We start from the raw sequence: 21368 nt of genomic DNA, 5'->3' as shown, positions 1-21368 counted from the left end.
TGTCTTGGCTTGGGACCTTCCCATGTCGCCGAAATTGACTCTCCTACACACTACAGACAAAATTAGGAGTAACAGATACAAGCGACATTTCCTATTCCTGTTCCCTACCCTGGCAAAACGGGATGTAGCTCGACTTTGGAAGGCTTCTTCTCCTCCCCTACTAGGTATTTGGAAACAAGGGATGGACTTCTGCATGGGCCTGAAATGACCAATATTTATACCCCGGGGGTGCCCTCGGAAACACATTAAGATATGGTAGCGCTGGACCGACTACCGAGGCATTTCAATGATACTTTTGACGCCAGACACAAGCGATGCACCCAGTTCGAGATACGGACCTATTACACTAGTGTATACTGTACATGCCCCTGATGACGTCTGGACGTGGGTGGGTGATTCTGGGGAGATGTGATGTAGACATAGCACATACTGTTGTTCTGTTTGTTAATGTTTTGTCTATGATATATACCGACTAAAAGAAAAATTGTGCCATATTTGCATATTTCAATCAGTGCATATATGGTGTAGGCCCTGTGGGTCACATATGGCTGGAACAGCAAATAAAATGTGTTTTGAAAAAAAAAAGTATGGGAACTGTGATCCTAAGTACAATGGGAGACGATCAGTGAGTCTGGGGTCAAAGCCATGACTAAAAGGAAAATAATATTCTGTAACTATTTTTTTGGTCTTCCACTTTCTGGTAGTAGGATATAGATTAACACACACTTTAAATGAAAAATAGAAGCAAATGTGCTGTTTTACGTTACGAAACCTCTATTGGTTAATACGGTCACTACAGATGTCTGTGTGTGACCAGAGAGCCACAGAAACCACAGAATCGAATCCGGTTTGGTGCAGTGGGTAAAAGTGACTTATGTACTTATAGTGCTGCGGGGTCCCAGCCTGTGTTCAGAAAGCACTGTGAATATGTAAGTAATTATTTTAAACTTGCATTACCTCTCAAAAAGAATAAATCTTCATCATCATCATGATGCAAGAGATTCCATCAATTAAAACCCATACCGGCTTCCAAGGAGCCTTTACATTTACAAATTAACCAACTGCACACATTTTAATTTCTTCCAGGGAGTCAGCATCCTAGCGAGAAGGCTTTTATCATCTTTAGCTGTCTGTCCCTCCCTTGGATCTGCTGCACAGGAGTTCCTCTCCCTTTGCTTTTCAGCAGAGGTTCTCAACCGTTCCCGGATGGTTGACTTTTAACAAAAAGTAGAACTGTCATTTCCACAGGTCCTGCCCACTTCGGCCTCTTCACTCCTCCTCTTGTCAGCTGCTGTGGGCTGGGCTGTGGCTGCTGGTCTAGAATTCAGCCTCTCTCACTGTGTTCGTCTGGTCCTCGTACACCATTTCCTGATTGATGAGGCTTCATTTATTTTGTCAGTGCTTTTTGTGGCCCTCTCTGGCTTAATAAGTTCCCTTGCATAGTCACCATATACAAGGGAGAGATTTCTAGGATGAAAGATAAATACACAGTACAGTCACCCAATGTAAATATATATGTTTTGGTATTTCTAAAGTTGAAACCTAGCTCGCGGAACAGAGCGCTCTACAGGCAACAAGCCCCAGTGGGGATACATCGGTGGGAGGAGACAGGGAAAGAGGTAGAGATAGTGGAGTAGGTGAGTATGTTTGAGGTAGTGTTTCATGAAGAGGTTCATTTTCAGTTTTTGCCTGAGTTGTATTAAGGCTGGTGCTCTTTTGGTGTCTAATTGGATGCTGTTCCAGTTCCTAGCCTGAGAAAACTTTATTTCATGTTTTCTTCTTCCTTCTGTATTTACTCTTTAATCTGGCGATGCCAGAGCTCCTCTAGTTATTGGTAGTTTGTTTGTTATGTAAAACAGGCTTTTTGGTGTAGAGGGCCTCATAAGTGGCGCAACTGTTCTTGATGATTGGCCGCACTTGCACCATGAGTCACTGTAGGTCCTTTAATGCAGGGGTGATGTGGTTGGATATCTTCAGCCCCTTAATGAGCCATGTGGCACTGTGAAGGATGCTTTTCAGGGGAGTGAAGGTGGTCTCTGGGGTGTCGTGATCAGGACTTTTCCTCCATCTTATTAGGAGAGGAAAAGGGCTTGAACTGTCGCTCTGACGTCCCCTCCGGGGAGAAATGTTTTCACTTTTTTCAAGAGGAAGAGTTAGAACCAGGTCTTCTTGGCAATGTGTACTTTGTGTGAGAGGTTTAAGTCGAGGGTGAATCCGAGGGATTTGGCTTGTTGTGTCAGTTGGGGTGTGATGTCCATTAGGTTTAATTTGGAGAGCCATGAAGGTATCAAAGAATGTTTGGCATTTTTTGGGTAAACAGGAGGAATTTGGTCTTTTTGAGGGTTTTACATAACGTAGTGTGTTGACCTTCATTTTTGGATACTTTGAGGCAGGCTTTGAGGCTCTGTATGTAATTGGTTGAGGGCATCCTAAGATAGAGCTGGACAGCATTGTGCAAATGCATGTTTCTCGAATGGATTTGTTTCCCCCTGTGGAGAAAGCTCTGCTGTAAAGACTCGCCGGAGGCAGAAAGTAAGTTCAACAGTCTTTATTGAATGTAAGCCACTGACACCAGAGAGCACGTCTTCTCAGGGGCTACAGGTACCGGCAACTGCCACTCCAACCGCCGCCCATGCCCAATGTTCTACTGTGGAACATTAAGACGTCATAGAACCATTGGGCATGGGCACGCGGCAGGAGAAGCAGCGCGAGGCAGGTAGCGAGACCTTAGAGAGATACACAGCAGAAATACAAGGTAAAATAACATGATGCATAACATAACACATCTCCTTCTCATTAATAAACAAACAACTTAAAAGATAAGAGAGGATACCGAGTGTGAAACAGAACGCGGAGGAAGGCGGGACCGGAGGCATTAGTCACACACAAAGTTGTATAACTTAGCAGGTGGTTTGACTACCCTACCATATCTGTTCACCATTGGTTCCTTGATAACAGTGCCACTAGAGGGGGAAACATCGTCAGTATCATGACCTTTATGTTCAAGGTTTACACCACTGATACCAGAATGTTGTGGGGTATCCGCCGATAATTCCCCACTGAAGGTACTACAACTGTCCTCCCGAGTGGCCACACCACCAGGAACGCTCACGCCATCAGGAGACGCAATATCCGTCCTCTGTGGGTAAGAATCCCTACCGCCATCGCCATCCAGAATCCAATAGTAGTCTGGGGAAAAGGGAGGGCCGTGGTTGTCAGAGTTAACATGAGAGGGGGAAACAATCCCGCCACTCCTACACAAAGAAAGTGAAGAAAAATGCCATATTTTACCATCACTTAAGAGGGCAGAGTTACACAAGACTTTCTTGACCTCCATGGGCTGTGAGAAGTGACTTTGCCCCTTTCTTACAAAGTCAATTCTCCTTACACTGACTTTGTCGCCCACCTGTATGCTAACTTTTTTGCATGCATGCCTCGAGTCATAATATTTTTTGCTAGTAATTTGTGAGTGTAACAACTTCTCTTTCACCTTTCCAGAAGACCAGAAAACTCTCTTAGGCGTGAGCCAACCCACATTGTCATTGGTAACAGGGGTTCTACCTCTTAGCAGTACGAAGGGGCTAGTACCAGTGGACTCACAAGGAGTTACACAGAAAGCCCAGAGATTGTGGATGAGTTCTTTCGTCCATGAAAGGTTGTTGTGGTTGGCTAGCTGCACAACATAATGATGCACAACATAACACACTGCCCTACAACCCCAGCAAATCAGAAGATGAGTTTCCCCTTCCCACCCTACAAAGAATGTTACTCCAGCCCTGTGCTGGATCAAATCTCTGACCGTTTCCAGTGTTAGAAGAGGTTGTAGAGGAGACTGGAAATGTCAACTAACGTAAATTTCTGGGTGTACCCAACCACAGTTTTACCAGGCAGCTGTAAATTCCACTCATGGGGGTGGGACTTCCTGGTAAAATCATTTATAGTGCCCAAGGACATCTTAAGGATTTTGGGATCCCGGGCCAAGCATATTTTGGGGGTACCTGTTTGGAACAGATTTGAATTTATGATCTTATTTCAGCACTTTTATGTTCTCTTTGGCCAGGTCACTGACAGTGCACAGGCACACTCCTCCAAATTCTAAATTTGTTTACATCTAATATTCAGGAATAGTGACTTGGGCTTTCATTATTGTAACGCAACATCTGCTCACTATTATTACTGCAAATAATCTCTGTGGCACCCCTCCATTTCTCAAATGTGAGGTCCTGTTTTGCTCTGAAAGACACTTTTTTATGGATTGCATGAAACATAAACACAACTTTATTTGCAAAATGTCTGTAATAGACTCTGACACATCGCCCACATTAAAATAAATTAAAGGAAAACGGCACTTAAAACAATCGGTTCAAGAATTATTCAAGATCACCAGGGAAAGACTTTCTGCAGAAAAGAGCTATCTGCATCTGCCCCCCCCCCCCCGTAAGGGTGGGACCCCAGACCACAGCCCACTTTGCCTATGACTTAAAACATCTCTGACGCTGCTAGGAATCCCTTTGTGAATATCTAGTATGCATAAAAAAGGTAAATCCGCCCATAAACTGGAGTTTACAACAAAATTTGCCTATGTGAAAAGGCTCCAAGGAAACTGAAAATTGCTGCTAGTGAAGACAACAACAGCTGGTTTTGTTGGCTCAGTGGGCTAACGCATTCACTCGAGGGATCTGTGTTTGATGTACTTGGCACAAGTTAAAATCCTGATATATCCATCCAGCTTTTCATCCTTCTGAAGCCGACAAAATGAACGCCATTGAACCAGGTAACAATTAACATCTGTTATTTGTCAATAGCCCCAAGAAAACTACTTGAGCTGAACATGCACTCTACAAATATTCCTGCCATGTCTATGTTAATATATAAAAAAGAAAGTGTTAGAAAAACTGAAACAAAAACTTTTGCCAGAAGCTGTCACAATAGTGATATGCTCCCTTGTAGAGACATAACAGGCACATTACATGGCACCACAATAGAAACCCTAAGCCAGAGAAAACAGATTGTTGATGTTAGGTGTGTTCAGACTTACAAGATGCCCTTGATTGCCCAGATTCTGGAGCATAAGATTCCTGATCCTGCCAGATCCACTGGCACAATGAGTAGTAAACTGCAGTATTTAAGTAGTGCTGGGAGCCCATGGGAGTCCTTGTTACTCAGGCATTGAAAATGGCTCATGCACACCACCATTCAAAATCTTCCCCTCAGCCCACAAAGACTTGTTTCCGGATGTTCCCATGTGTGGCATCGAAATGTTGTCCGATATCTGGTGGGTTTGTGGCAGCCTTGACTGATATACATGTTTGGGACAGTATATACATCTAATTGCGCGTCGCTCTTGTAGGCAGAGTGTGTTCCTGCATCATCATCCCCTTTATTTGTTGATGAAATTCTCTGAAGTTCCCTAGACTTGTTCCAATATTTTGTGGGTGCTAATTTGAAATGTGACAGAGTTCTACGACCTTAACCTCTTTTCAGTTTTTTCTTCATATCATCCGACCTCTTGATTCAGTAAGCATCACGTTGTCATCAACCCCGTAAGGACCCGGTGCTCCTAGTGGCACCTGTTTGTAACTGTGGTTTAGGTAAAGATGGCATCAGGCATCAGACACCAAATACACTACAATTATGACTTGCAACCAAACACTGAACGAGGGGCGCACTCTACGTGGCGGCAGTCGGAGGTAGACTGCCCAGCTCCAACATGAGAACATTCAAAAGATCTGTGACACTTTAGAACCAACTACTATCAATCTAGATAGCTCAGAGATGTTGCTATCAGCTCACGAGATGATGACCCTCTTCTCTGAAAGTTTGACTTTCTAACTGTGAAGCAGTTAATGGATACATTTTAGTTGATCCCATCGGCTCCCGCCTTGATCTGATCTGCCCTGCAGGCTGCTGTCCCCTGTTGCTACAACCTCTACCTGATCTCTGCAATAAATCTAATGGATTGGCATCCTTACCAGGGGCTTGGAAAATGATGGTAGTTGTTCCAGTGCTCAAAAAGCCTATAGCAGCGCCATCTTGTATAAGCAATTATTGTCCTATTTAGTTTTTACTGTTCCTGGTAAGAATCTTAGGAAAAATCATTTATAAACAGCTGTCTGGCTTCTTGGAATTCAATAGTCTTTGACAAAGGACAATCCAGTTTTCGCCCATCACATGAGAGTGAATTTGTTTTGCTCTCGGTGTTAATGGATCTTTGATCAGGGTCATCCGGTAACCTTGATGCTGCTAGATCTGTCTGTGGCTTTTGAAATAGTGTCTCATACACAGCTGCTATCTAGATTGGCGGAAGTTGGCCTTCGGGGCTTGGCATTGATTTGGTTTGACTCTTACATAGACATCCACGACAGCTTCAACACCCAGACCCTCCCGACAGCCATCGCCACTGCAGACCCACCACCCCCCAACCTCACCAACCTCCTGATCTCCTGGACCCACGTCAATGACGACGACACCATCAGAACCATGAACACCATCTACTCCGGTTCACCTTCCGACCCTTGCCCTCACCACGTCTTCAACAAAGCAAATCGCATCATCGCACCCCAACTCCGGAAGATCATCAACAGCTCCTTCGAGACGCCACCTTCCCGGAAAGTTGGAAGCACGCCGAGATCAACGCCCTTCTCAAGAAACACACAGCAGACCCAAAGGACCTCAAAAACTCTGGCACATCTCCCTACACCCATGCCCGGCGAAAATCATCGAGAAGATCGTCAACAGGCAACTGACCCACTACCTCAAGGAGAACAACATCCTGGACCCTTCCCAATCCGGATTCCGTAACAACCACAGCACCGAGACTGCCTTCATCACTGCCACCGATGACATCAGGACCCTATTGGACAACGGTGAAACCGCGGCCCTCATCCTCCTTGACCTCTCGGCCGCCTTTGACACCATCTGCCACCACACCCTACGCACATGCCTCCACAACGCAGGAATCCGCGACAAAGCCCTGGACTGGATCACCTCCTTCTTCACCGACAGAACCCAGAGGGTCCGCCTCCCCCCATTCCGATCTCAAGCCACCAAGATCTCCTGCGGCGTGCCCCAAGGATCATCCCTCAGCCCAACCCTTTTCAACATCTACATGGCACCGCTCGCCAACATCGTCCGCTCATACAACCTCAAAATCATCTCCTACGCCGAAGACACACAGCTGATCCTCTCACTCACCAAGGACCCCACCACTGCCAAAACTAAATTCCACGAAGGAATGAAGGCCGTCGCCGACTGGATGAAGAACAGTCGCTTGAAGCTTGACTCAGACAAGACAGAAGTCCTCATCCTCAGCTGCACCCCCTCCGCCTGGGATGACTCTTGGTGGCCGGCCGCTCTGGGAACCGCTCCGCAGCCCACCGACCACGCACACAACCTGGGGTTCATCCTAGACTCATCAAGTCAACGCCGTCTCCTCCTCCTGCTTCAACAACCTCCACCTGCTTCGCAAGATCTACAGATGGATCCCCACCGAAACCAGAAGGACGGTAACCCAGGCCTCATCAGAAGCCGACTGGACTACGGCAGCGCCATCTACTCAAGAACCACGGCCAAACTCCAGAAAAGACTACAACGCATACAGAACGCCTCCACACGCCTCATCCTCGACATCCCCCGCCACACTCACATCACAGCCCACCTGAGAAACCTGCACTGGCTCACAGTCAACAAGAGGATCACCTTCATACTCCTCACCTACGCTCACAAAGCACTCTACAACGCCGGCCCAGCATACCTCAACAAACTGCTCGCCTTCTACACCCCGAACTGCCAGCTTCGCTCCACTGACCTCGCCACCATTCCACGCATCAACAGGACAACCACCGGCAGCAGATCTTTTTCCTACCTCGCCGCCAAGACATGGAACACCCTCCTCACCCAACTGCGACAGACCCAGGGCCTGCTGACCTTCAGAAGACTTCTCAAGACCTGGCTGTTCGAGCAGTAGCTGCACCACTCCCCCCGCCCCCAGTGCCTTGAGACCCTCACGGGTGATTAATGCGCTCTAAAAATAAGTGATTGATTGATTGAGTAGCTGAGCTGTCAAAGCCAGACAGTGCATCTTCTTCTCTACTGATGTGAGTTGAAGTCTTTACACCAAGGAGGACTTCAGGGCTCCTCACTAAGCCCAACACTTTTTAATGTGTATGTGCAGCCAGTGGCTTAGTTTATTAGCTCGCTTGGATTTCAATTTATGAGCTATGCATATGACACCCGTATTTTGATTTCCTTTGAGTATGCAGTCACTGACCCCATGTGGACATTCCAGGAATGTTGAATAATTATTTAGTTTCTTCCAGTACAATCTCATACATTAGTGGTACAGGTGACAAATGTAACTCCTCTATATTACTATAATTCTTTATTTCTTGGATTTTCCTCTGGACTGTTTAAATATCTTCCACAAATCTAACACGCTGAAGAGAGATTGACATTACAATGACCCTATTTCTCTTGAGCATGTGCGGCTGTGAATATATTACCTTGGCTGCCCAATTCTAAACCTGTGACATTTAAGTCTCTGGTCGTGCTACTTTGGTTGAATCAATGAATTTAGAGCTGGAAACAGTTCTCTAGTTTTAATTTGGGACTCCCAGAATAGAATTAATACAGTATTAAGATTTGACTGAGCAGACATCTTTTCATAGACTTTTAACTGTTGTTTATAGTTCATTGCTTCGGAATCATCATAGGCCACCCTCTATTGCTCTCAGCTTGACTAACGAGGAGGCGAGACTGCCTGTAGGAATCTGAATACCATTTGTGAGACTCTGATTTACCACGAGTTTCAATCATTTTTTCATGTAATTCTTGCTGTAAAATATTTCAGGATTCTATATTGAAGTACCATCATGCATCCGAAACAGAAAATTGACCGTCTTCCGACCATGGGCTCTGGTTACCTACCACGCTGCAATTATTGAAATCAGAAGGTGTCTAATGGGACAAATGTATTTGCTATCAGGATTCAGGGGCTTGAAATGGGGTAGCGGGAGGATAATTGGGGTCTGGGATTGCGAGTTACTTCAGATGGCTCAATATCATTGCTCCTATGTACGATATAACTGCAAATGTTTTATTTCTGGCCAACTTTTGCTTGATGACACATGAAAAATTAATAAAATGAATTAAATAGTGGTCTATACATAACAAGGTGCTAGTTGAATCGATGTAAATCAGACTATCTTATACCGAAATTTGATCATAGGAGTGACCCGTTAGGTGAGTGTCAAACAAGATATATTGTGAGAACCCATATATCCCGATTCTGAGAACTGATGTACTTTACCATCATTGGTGCCATCAAAATACATATGTAAGTCTCCCAAAACTCTACAATTGAAGGAAGACAACTCACCAATCATGTCATAAAACTTTATTTCAAGAATAGTCCTCTAATCTAGGAGGACAACAGAGCATTGCAAAATATTCGGACCGTGCTGCTGAACAAGAACATCTGCAGCTGGTCCTTGAAATGTCCCCTTATTTCTTGAATCATATCAAATGCAATTTCAGTATTCTCTAAATAAACAAGCATTGGCGTAGCCAATAGGTCTCGCCTTTGGGACCTTATAAGTGCTTAGCCATGCAACAGTTGCATAACTAAACACTTATAAGGTCGCAAAAGCGAGACCTATTGGCTATGCCAAGCGGCCATGCGGCCGCGAAAGTGAAAGTGATCGCGATGCGATCAAACATCAAAGCAGCCGTGAAAGTGAAAGTAATCGCGGTAAAAGCAGCGCGCGTGCCCGCGCACATGCACTGTAGCTCTAGGCTGGCCTGGTAGCACTTTTTGGAGCCCTCTCAATAAGTCTCACCAGACCAGCGCATGCGCTGGGTCAGGCGAGACCTAAAAAGGCCGCTCCAGCACCTCTATGGTCTGCTGTACTTGCTTCCGAGAGTTTAAAGCCCTCAGGAAAAGTTAACAGTAAACCGTTTCCCCGGGGACTCATGGACACATGTATGAGTTAGGCAGATAAAGTCCCACTGACCTTGCTTAGATCAAAAACCTGAACCGGATGTGCTGGGAAGGAGCTGACAATGACATTGTAAACTAACAATGCGACGGGGAGGGGATTCAACGTAGTTCATGAAAAGTTAGAATGCGTAATTAGAAAAGACACCGGTCCGAGGGAGATAGGTGCAACAAAAATCACACAACGGCAGTGAAATAAAAGGTGCAGAGGTAAGACTGGCTGCGTTCCCTACGTAAATGAGTCTCAAGGTGCTTCTTGGAAAGATTGAGGGCGGGATCATGTTACATGTAAGGGGAGAGAATGGTCCTAGTTCCAGGGCAGTGCCAGAGATAGCCTTCGAGGGTTGTTTTCATTTTTTAAACAAGTCGTCTTGATATGAGGAAGGGATTTATTCCATTGATTCTCACCGCTGGGGATTTTCATGTCTTGAGTAACAAAGCCAAACCAACATCCCAATTGTTCTTCACTGTGGGTTTTATCAACTCCAAACCTGTTCACCTCTGTTCTGTTTGGGCCCAACAGAGCATCCTAAGTGCATCTCATTAGATAAATGTGCCTGTGTCTATCTTCATATACAATTCAGACGTGTTATAATACCAAAAAGTGCAGACCGCACCGGTTCACTGCTTCACCAGAGGGGGGTAGGATTGTGGCTGGGTAGCAGTGAATGTGGGTGAAAGTTGAACATGGCAGCAAGCATGAGGGTGGGAAAAGCCAGGGCAATGGATTCTCTCCCCTGTTACATGTTGAGTTTCAAAGGTTTTCCTTGTACTATGAGGAAATATTATTCCCTTATCAGCGCCTGTTTATGGTCTGGCCCGCAGTAAGGCTGTTTAGGGAATGAGTCGTAGAACTAGTTCTGCTTATTGCGACTGTCAATAGTGAATTAGTGCATTGGGTTTGTGTAAGTATGGGGCAATTAAGAATAGTGCAGGTCATAAAAGTGTTAGCGATAAACGAGGCCCAGCAGGTGCTTCGCAGTGTGATCAAAGGTTGAACTTCAGCCAGATCCTGCAATACAGCGCAGCGTGGCGGCAGCACCTCGACAAAGCTACAGAGATTGGCACTTCCGATGAGTAGGAAAGACTGACACGGATGGGAAGACAATTCTCAGGGAAGAAGCAATGATGGTAAAATACAAAGTGCAAAGTACAATTGTGGACTGCAATTACAGGAATGCACTGGGAGTACATTCGTGGCCAACACTTGATCGATATTATGAGCGGTGCCCTCGCGTGTAAGTGCTGCTAAACCTGGTGTGTTGCCTGTTTCATGCAGTGTTTGAGGCCCATTCCATGTGAACCTCACTTCAGTGAGGCATGATGCCACCTGGATAGAGGAAGCAGCAACAGAGCCAATACCTTGGCAAGCTAAAGAGATGAGCGCCTCGGAGAGCGGTGTAGGTTCTGAGTCACAAGTGGTAGGAGATTTCTCAAGATATCACTGCTGTAGGTGTCCACAACGCAAGCATAGCAGTACGCCAGCTCAGCATTCACTTTTGTACGGTACTGGTCTTGCAACCTCTGTCCCATATAGTATCAGGGTCACAGTGCCACAAAAGGTGACACAGTAAGGGGTCACTAAGCAGCAGGGGAGGTTTGCAGTGGCGAATGGGATCTCTGTCCACTTCCCCAATGCTGCTCACTTACACATGTACCATGAACGTCTTCCAATGTTTGAATGGTTTCTGCCAGTCCTCGCCAGTCAGCAATCACGCTGCGCTGTGAGACCGCTAGAGCAGTTGCACGGCCATGATGCTTTTCCTTCCAAGGGGGCGTGCACCTTTATTGCAATGACGAAGACAATCATGAACTTCAATGCACATTTGTTCATTGCTAATTAGTAGCAAACATTCTCAGATTCAGACCTTAACTTTTAGACTATGGTGGTTGTAACAAAAGCTCAATTACAATAATGTCATGTTTTTTGCAATTTTAGATAGTGTGCACTTGGACCACGGGCATCAACGCGCTTTACATGAGATCCAGGGCTTTACATTTGTCTAAGCATGTGAAGGTTGAGTGGTTTGTCATGAATCACAGAATGTTGAGCCCAGGAGGGGATTCAGACCTGATCCTCAATTTCCAAGGTATGTAGCTCTGGCCTTTATGCCACATCTACCCATCCCTGCACCAATAATAATCTTCACCATTTGAAAGACAAAAACATTACCCATATGAAACATTGTGCCAAACATTCGCGGACAATTGCACCCAGTGAAGAGGGAACGTTTGTACTCGAGGTCAGTGATCACTGCCTCACGGTTCACAGTATAAGCATTTGTGTCATCTAAGTCCGTGGCATAGCATGAGCTATGCGCCGGAACACCCGTCCGCAGGCGTCTACTTTTGAGGAAAAATCAAGGCCCTTCTCAGCAGTGAAGTGCAGGTGCAAAAACCCAGTGGTCGATTCCCCAAAACTGAGCCATGACTTACTTTTTTAGAACTTACTGTAAGTTACTGTAACAATTTACTGCTGAACTTCAGTTGTAAACAAGGAATACTAGAAGAGTAAATCTGGGCACGCCCACTCAGTAAAATCTCTGTAAATCTTTGGGAATCGTCACAAGGTTTTGAAATCCAATGTGTGCAGAAGTGGAAATGTGCTCAGTGCCTCCTTTCTGCAGACTGCATGAAAGGATTGGATTGCAGATTCAAATATCCTGAGAAAACGAAAAGGGCACAAAACACACGAAAGCAGAGGCCTAGTCGCTCCTCGAATCTCGTCTGATCATAACAAATGAGTAAGTGCCTCTCCCCCTTGCAGGGTTGAGCTCTGAGGTGTGGCTGAGGCGCACGTCTCCACTCTCTGCCAGCAGCGGCAATCGGATAACAATGGTGGATGAAAGGCAGCCTTACCTGGGACCTGTTGCTACTGGTTTCATAATTGGCCTGGCTGCAGCTTGCACTCTGCTAATTCTTCGAATGTTTTCATGTTGGAACCGAGCGTGGTCCTTTGTGAGGCTTTAACATGCGGCACAGACAGACCTGTCTATTACATTTGGGACAAGCAGACAGTCTCGCGATGACCGAGGAGACGATCTTAGGTAGTTGTGTGGAACTTCTTAGGACCTGGTTGTAAATTTACATTTGTTAACTTCTGCTTCATTTCCGGTGGTTGGCGGGCTCAGCTCTTGGAAAGTACAGGTATGTGTTTTTTGTTCTTCCCCGAGGCGATGAAACTGCGACTTTTCGCACAGGCCCGGCCTCGCGCACATCCAACATCACGAACGCTGCTTTGCATGCGCGCGGCCCCCTCTCGGCCGCTGCACGCACCTGTTGTAATCTTCCTGCGCGTGCCTCTTCACAATCATTATTTGCGGTTTAACCCATCGAGTGCCGACCCGCATCTGTTTCACCCTCTTCAATGACGGGCCGCCAGAATGACCCATAAACTGGGTCATGGAAGTTTGTATGGTCGGGAGTTAATCTAGAACCATGACACTGGAAAAATATTGTATTAAGAAGCATAGCTGATTGGAGGGGTATGAATAACAGAAAAAAAACTCAGAAATACAATGGAGGAAAAAGAGCTGAAATGACAAAATAATTGCATTCTGGGGAAAAACAAGCAGATAGCAATAAGGCGTGCAAATACATTATTCAGTTTGATGGCAATTTCAAATTCTAATTGTATGTAACTTCATCTTTTGTCAGTGCCCTAAAAGGACTCAACAAGTTGAGGCAGCCTCTGTGCCTCAATGAGGCCAGAACTCCTAACTGCCTGGCTGACAAGCTCACCAATACCAGGACACCATCTGACCAGAGACAATAAGTGCACACAAGGGATAAACAGGCAACAGGTCTTCTCGATTTATGCACACAGGGTCTCCAACGTCATCCCTGTATCCATCTGAAGTGCCCACACCCTTCTGCAGTTTAGGAAGGAGCTGACGAGGCACTTCCTTAAAGAACGCTACATTGTGAGATGACAAATAGCCACACCACAACCTCCTGTACCCAGAACCTCTGCCAGGAGCCACTGTCCAAGTGTATCTCCAGCTGCGACCCCGGTCAGCGTTCTGCTGCCCTTCAGCGAGGTTCATGGCTATACATTGTTAAATTCATTGATGAGAGGTCATCACATTTGAGTCACCCACTTGGAAAAATATTACTGTTTTTCTATGTTTCTCACAAATGGGTGCCCTTTTTCACTGCTTATAATTTAAGTTTGATCCACTGGTGGACAATAAGACTCAATGAGCAAATGCGCCTCTCGTGTCCCACTCTCCTTTCACTAAGAGTTGCCATTGTGGACCCCCCAGCGAAATCTATACATGAAGCTTTTCTCACTCTCCGGCTTCCACTCCAATAGCTCATTGACCAGAAAGAAGGGTTCCTTCATTTTTAGTTCAATGTCATTTGTTTCACAAAAGACAACGCTTTTTAACAGGGTATAGCTATCAGTGGTACAGCAGGTGCAGTGACACCCGGGCACAGGCTATCAGAAGCCCACTGCACCTCAATCATGGATGTTTCATACTATGCAAGAGGTGCCTCGGGCCCACTTCCCATGCTTGTATTGGGTCTCATGGTACCCGTTGCCACGCAACTGTCTTTAGAATCTAGATCCCTTACAGAAGCTGCACTATAATATCAATGAACATTATAAACATCTCTGCACCTTACATATATTAAATAACTTTTTATATTTTGCACTTATTCCAAGCCACTCCTATTACATTTGGACCAACAGACACATACAATTTAGAAATTACATTTCTTTAGAATTGCTTCTCACTTTTCCCTGTAACTGTCATAGTCTTCAGTTCAACTAGGCCATACACCATTATACACTAATTGAAGCAATCAATAAAGACATTTTGCACATAAGCAAATAACACAGGGGATCAATTGCAAAACTTTACTGTAACTCTTTTAGTAGTTCATATTTCTGGATCTCTATTAGGCTGTGCCATATGTACGACCCTCTCCCATTGGATTTGATATGGAAAATCCTTTGTAGGATTACTCCCAAATCAAGGTTTGCGATCAGGAAGGAAACTACAAGTATATACATGGCCTATACGAGGGTCATATCTAGCCTCACACAAGATGGCTATCACGCAGCACCATAATAATGCAGACGACTCATGCTCTGGCTATTTTACCCAGCTTATTGCTACAACATTACGATTAGATAACTGCATTAAGGGTATGCCCATCAAGATGCTGCTGTGCGAACGAACCCTTGTGGTAAATCATGGCGGAGTGGAGACAACAGGTACGGGGGCAGCATTGGAGTCCTGGGAATGTTTGACGTAGCTTAATCCAGCAGTAGCAAAGCAAGCCTGCCATTGACCTATTGCAAGAGAGTAGAAGACATCCATAATTGGGGTTCAGTGGGTCTCTCACAATCTTGGGACTTGGTGTCACTGCACGCAGTGCACTAATAATAGTTACGCCCCAGGTTTCCTGGTCACTGAATGGGATTCCACTTAAAGCACCCTCCAACAAGACTGCGGAACATCTCCCAACAATGGATGACGTTATCTTCAGTTCAAGGCATTTTCAGCTTCAGTAACATCTACAAAAACATGTAAACACATCGGACTGCCCATTTTCTTACTAGGTGTGGTCACACGCTTTATCACCCAGAACATCTTTATCTTCCTGCCCCGGGTGGCAACAAGGAAGAGCATTGCAGCGTTCTTGAGGAACACTCTTTAGCTAAACAGTGAGCTGTGGTTACGATGTATGGAGACCAGTGTTAAATTAAGATTCAGAATATTTGCAACCCACGGTGTAATATTCCTCATTCCCACGTCCTCAAACATCTTCAGGACCACACAAGCAAGATTGATGCTTTCACTAGGGCCTGTACACACTTGCTCTTAAGCCTATCAGTCAGGGGTCTCCGAAGTCGGTCCTGGGGCGCCAGATCCATGCCAGACTTTTAAAAGAACTACATTTATCTGAATGGGCATATCCTAAAAATCTGGGATGGATCCGGTCCTCCAGGACTGACTTTGGAGAACCTCAGTTGTGTACCTGTTCCATGTAACTTTGTGACCATTACGCTACTGGCAGTTCTACGATTTACACGTAATCTAGAGATGATGATACAGACCTTTAGATGTGTGCAGCTGTATTTTATGTCTGCAGACTTTCAATATTTGAAAGGCCCCACTAAGAGATTCAGATATGAAGTAGCTTAATAAGGCATTAGAGACTAGGTAAGGCAGGTTATTTGATAAGTGCTTAGTTCAGTGCTTAATTAGAGCCGGTGGTTTCTGGTGCTCTCAACTGGCACTTAATTGTCAAAACCGGAGCTTGTGACAGTATGCCACAAGGTGGCACTGTCTGGCTAATTTAGAGATGACCACATCAACAGTTAATTAGTAATTCAATATACATTAAAATTACTATTACCTGCCGCCCAAGCCATTCTTATATCTCTGGGGCCCTGCAATAGTCCTAATTGTCACACTTGTAGGAGTATGATGATTAGTAGTTGTGTTGTTGCTATCATTGGCAGGATGGCAGGGGCGATTTGTGGTGCATGCTGCAGTGGCCTCCTGACGAGAGCCCTGGCACTTATTTTCTTACAAATTAGGCCCTGGCTTAGTGACAGGGTATGTGAGAAAGGGACCCTTTATTTAATTATCTTTTATATAGCCTATTATCAACTATATTTCCAAGTACGCACCTTTGTGCCCTACTATGTGGCAAAAGTATTAGAAAAGTTCAAGAACACTCCCAAAGTATCAATCTTATGCCTGTTCACTCAATTTGCATTGCTTGCTCCCCTGCTTAAACCCACTCACTAATAACTGCGGAAACATCTGTACTTCTTGTGGGTTTTTTATAGTCTCCATACATAACCACCTGCGATCCTAAATTTGTGACTAAGGATCCCAATTCGACCTGCACAGTTACATTTTTTGGCACATAAATTCTAGTTCCAAATGGAAAAAGCTTGGGAGTCTGACCATGGAGTTCTGGTTACAGCAAAAAAGGATGGATTGAAAAGGTTTGATGCTTAAGTTCTCAATGTGTGTGCCAGCTGCCTCACAACATTCCTTTGACGTGAGCTCGCTCAGTTGGGATAAAAGGAGCAGTGATTAGGCTCAGGCAAAAATGGAGTATTTGGAGACAACCTTCTTTCCCCCCTCTGTTCCACTATTTAATCAGTTCCTGCAATTTTCTGTTCTATGGTAACCGAAGCAGGACAAAAACTAGCAATAACCAAACATCAACTTATAGCACGTGCATTCTCAACACCTCTCAATTGAAATACTTACCCACCACTGACTTAATCCAGAACATGTCCTGCTTCAGTGGCTTGCCTGGAGTTTTGATGCCACATCACCATGGCAGCAGCTCACACAACAGCTGCCAACATAGATACATTTGCTGGTTCTTCAGATACAAGCATAGCACTCTTGGTGAGTGTTCAGAGTGGAAGGAAAGAAATACATTGTAATTGTAATTGAATTTATATAGCGCTTACGACCCCTGAGGAGGCGTTGAAGGGCTTTTTTGCTGAGTAGCATGCAACTCCGGAACCTAAAAAGGATTAGTGGTGAAGTAGTACAGGATAAAATTAAACTAATTTGAGCGGTGGACATGTTAGTCTGTTATTTGAATTGAAAAGGATAGTTGTGAAATAGAAGAGGGAAGGGTTTGCAATTATATGGCGCTTGCTACCCCTGATGGGGTGTTGAAGTGATTTTCGGCGGGTAGCACGCTACTCTGGAACTCAAGCAGGATTAGTAGGAAAATTAGTATAGGGGAATATGAAATTAATTTGAGTGGTGGACATGCAAGTTTGTTATTTGTATTGAAACAGGATAGTGGAGGGATAGAAGAGGGAAGGTTTCGCATTTACTTTGCACTTGCTACCTTTAATTCGTCGGGTAGCAATCTACACCGGAACCCAAAATTTGGATGTTCAGGCATACTTCATGGCATCATCATTCAGGCATTGGGGAGAGGAGTTGGCCTAATGGCTAGGGCGCTCGACCTCGGACCTGGGGAACTGGGTTCGAGTCTCGGTAAAGACACTGAACATCCTGTGATTCTGGGCAAATCACTTAATCTCCCCGTGCCTAACAAAAAATGAATGTGTGTCCTCATGTAACGTAACTGGTGCTATGTAAAGCGTTCTGATACCTGATTGGATTTGGGTCAAGTTCGCGTTATATAAAACTCTGCAAAAAAAAAAAAATACTCCACGCCCACCTCTGACACATCTGAACATCCTGTCCCTCTTTACAAAACCTGAACTCCCCACCCACCTCTGTACACACTTGGACACCTGATCGATCCTGCAGGTAATAGATCTTCAGGTAGGCTCCACTCCCACCTCTGTCCACACCTGGACTCTCTGCAAGTCAATGTTCCCGTCTTCCAGCTGCACTCCCCGTCGGATCACTGACAAAATATCGAAGGCCAAAAAATCGACCTACAAAAATATCGGAGCAAGAATATCGATGTCAAGAATATCGACATCCTATCTACAACATGGTAAGTACAAAAATATCGAGAAAAAAAATATCGATGCCAAAAATATCGTTATTAAAAATATCGTTTTTTTAGTTTAAAAAATATGTAAAATAAACGAAATAATACTTATAAATAAATTAAACATAGTTAAAAATATTTTATAATGTTTAAAATTAATAAGTGATATATATAATTTAATAAAACATTAATTAAACATATACATATATAATATACAATATATATACTTACTTAATAATCAGTTTTAATAATTATTTTAATAACTTATAAATGATTAAAACATATTATAAATTACCAATACATCTATACACATAAAACAATAACATAAATAACAATTAAATAATTATGTATAACAAATATATTTTTTAAATTAATTATATACTACATTAGCTAAAATAATACAAAAAATATTAAATAGCAGAGGGAATAAAACTACTATTCCAACTCCAAAAAAGAACAACAGTAAGGAAAATGTTGGATAGCGTAGGGCTTAAAATTACTATTCCCACTCCAGGGAGTGCAACAGTAGGGAAAGTGTTGGATAGCGTAGGGGTATAAATTACTATTCCCACTCCAGGGATTGCAACAGTAAGGAAAGTGTTGGATAGCGTAGGGGTAAACATTACTATTCCCATTCCAAAGAGTGCAACAGTAGGGAAAGTGTTGGATAGCATAGGGGTAAAAATTACTATTACCACTCCAAAGAGTGCAACAGCAGGGAAAGTGTTGGATAGTGTAGGGGTATAAATTACTATTCCCACTCCACGGAGTGCAACAGTGGGAAAAGTGTTGGATAGCGTAGGGGTAAAAATTACTATTCCCACTCCAAACAGTGCAACAGTAGGGAAAGTGTTGGATAGCGTAGGGGTAAAAATTACTATTCCCACTCCAAAGAGTGCAACAGTAGGGAAAGTGTTGGATAGCGTAAGGGTAAAAATTACTATTCCCACTCCAGAGAGTGCAACAGTAGGGAAAGTGTGGATAGCGTAGGGGTAAAAATTACCAATTAATGAATAATCAACAATAAATTAATTTTCATACCCAAAAAATTATAATTTGAAATAATGACCAATTAATAATTAATGTCCAATAAATTAATTATCAATACCCAACAATAAATGTAATGATTACTTAAATAGATTTCCATTACTTCCAACACTATTCCCCTATAAACACCTAACACACTCCAATAATAAAATAATACTCTTAACCTAATTATCAATTAATCAATTAATAACATTTAATTACCAATTAATAAAAATTAATTACCAATTAATAATTAATTAACAATAAAATAATTATCAATACCAATAAATGAAAATCAATTATTACTTAATTACAATTAAATTACTTCCCACCCTATTCCCCTATAAACCCACAACCGGCTACAGAACTTAAACGCAAAAATTAATTAAAATGTATTTATAATTCCTAAAAAGTAATAATTAATTTTGTATAATTAAATTACTTCCCACCCTATTCCCCTATAAACCCACAACCCGCTACAGTACTAAAACACAAAATTGACTTAAAAAAACATTATCAACATATAAAAATTGTATACATATATTTTAAAACCAGTAGAACACTTAACAAAAAACATATAACACATACATATTAAATACATAATAAAATACATAACAATAATATAAATATCAATATTAGTAACATCGATATTAGTAACATCGATATATTTGATATCGATATTACTAACTTCAATATTACTTACATCGATATAAAAAATCGATATTACTTACCTTAGGGTCGATATTCTGTCCATCGATATTCTTAACATCGATATTCTGTCCCTTCGATATTATGAACTCGATATTAGTGTGGGTTGATATTTAATTTTTCGATATTTTGACTGCCCACCCTCCCCGTCCCCAGGCACCGTCCCCACTGCCGCAAGCTCTCACCTGCACTCTCTCCAGTTATCCCGCGGGCACGTACCCGCTCTCCTGGCTGGCGCAGCAGCGGGCCAGCCACCAGTGCACGTTGGTCCGCTCCAGGCTACGGAATTCATGCAATGCTCGGTACATGGTGAGAGTGGGACGAGGGACACCAGCAAGGCGCACTCACCCAAATCCACACGCAAACCCAATTTCTAGATGTGACTTGTATCTTAGATGCATATGTTGCCATGTTCTTTGACTTCCCTCAATAAACGAGAGATATGTGTCTTTACTCTTCTCAACATCTCACTTTACTGTGGTTATGATATCCATTACCTGATATTTTGTTGTAATTTTTTCATACTCTTTTCTTCAGCTGCCCTTGTGCTGGTCCTACTTGAAGCATCCGCTCAAGGGTTGTCTAACACTGGGTTATCTCATTATGAAGGTTCAGGGCACTCTGGTTACTGTGGCCCTACAAACTGGAGCAAGTATAGATTGTTGTTGATAAGTTTGGCATCGGAACCCTGTGTCTTCAGAACACAACATGTGAGTCTCTGTCACTGCAGACATCACACACTGGCTCTTTGCCATTTATACTGTGGATTAAGCTCCAGATGAGTCCTTTCATCTGCCTTCTTCTGCAAGGGGTAGCATAAATAAAATAAAAATGACTTGTAAAATGAAAAACAGCTCCTGCAGCTTTCCATTCTTTTGCTCCCTAGCGTCTGTCACAAAGAGTGACGGTGATGTCTCAGTGTACACCACCTCCAGTAAGAGTAGAGCAGTGAAGAATCAACTGCAGTTGTGGCTGCTACCGGACGGGGGTGGTGGGGCGGAGGGGGGATCCAATGGAGGAAAAAAACTTACCTGAAACGGATGGCGGCCGCTTCTCCTCCGTCCTCTTCATCTTCGGGTCCCAGTACCGGCCAGCAGCATAAGTAAGCACCCAGGCAGCAGGCTCTCCTGCGCCGATCACAATGCTGCAATGCAGCATTGTGATTGGCTCCCCA

This window comes from Triturus cristatus, chromosome 1_2 (assembly GCF_964204655.1).
Source record: "Triturus cristatus chromosome 1_2, aTriCri1.1, whole genome shotgun sequence".
NCBI lineage: Eukaryota > Metazoa > Chordata > Amphibia > Caudata > Salamandridae > Triturus > Triturus cristatus.
Note: the sequence above shows the minus strand (reverse complement) of the source record.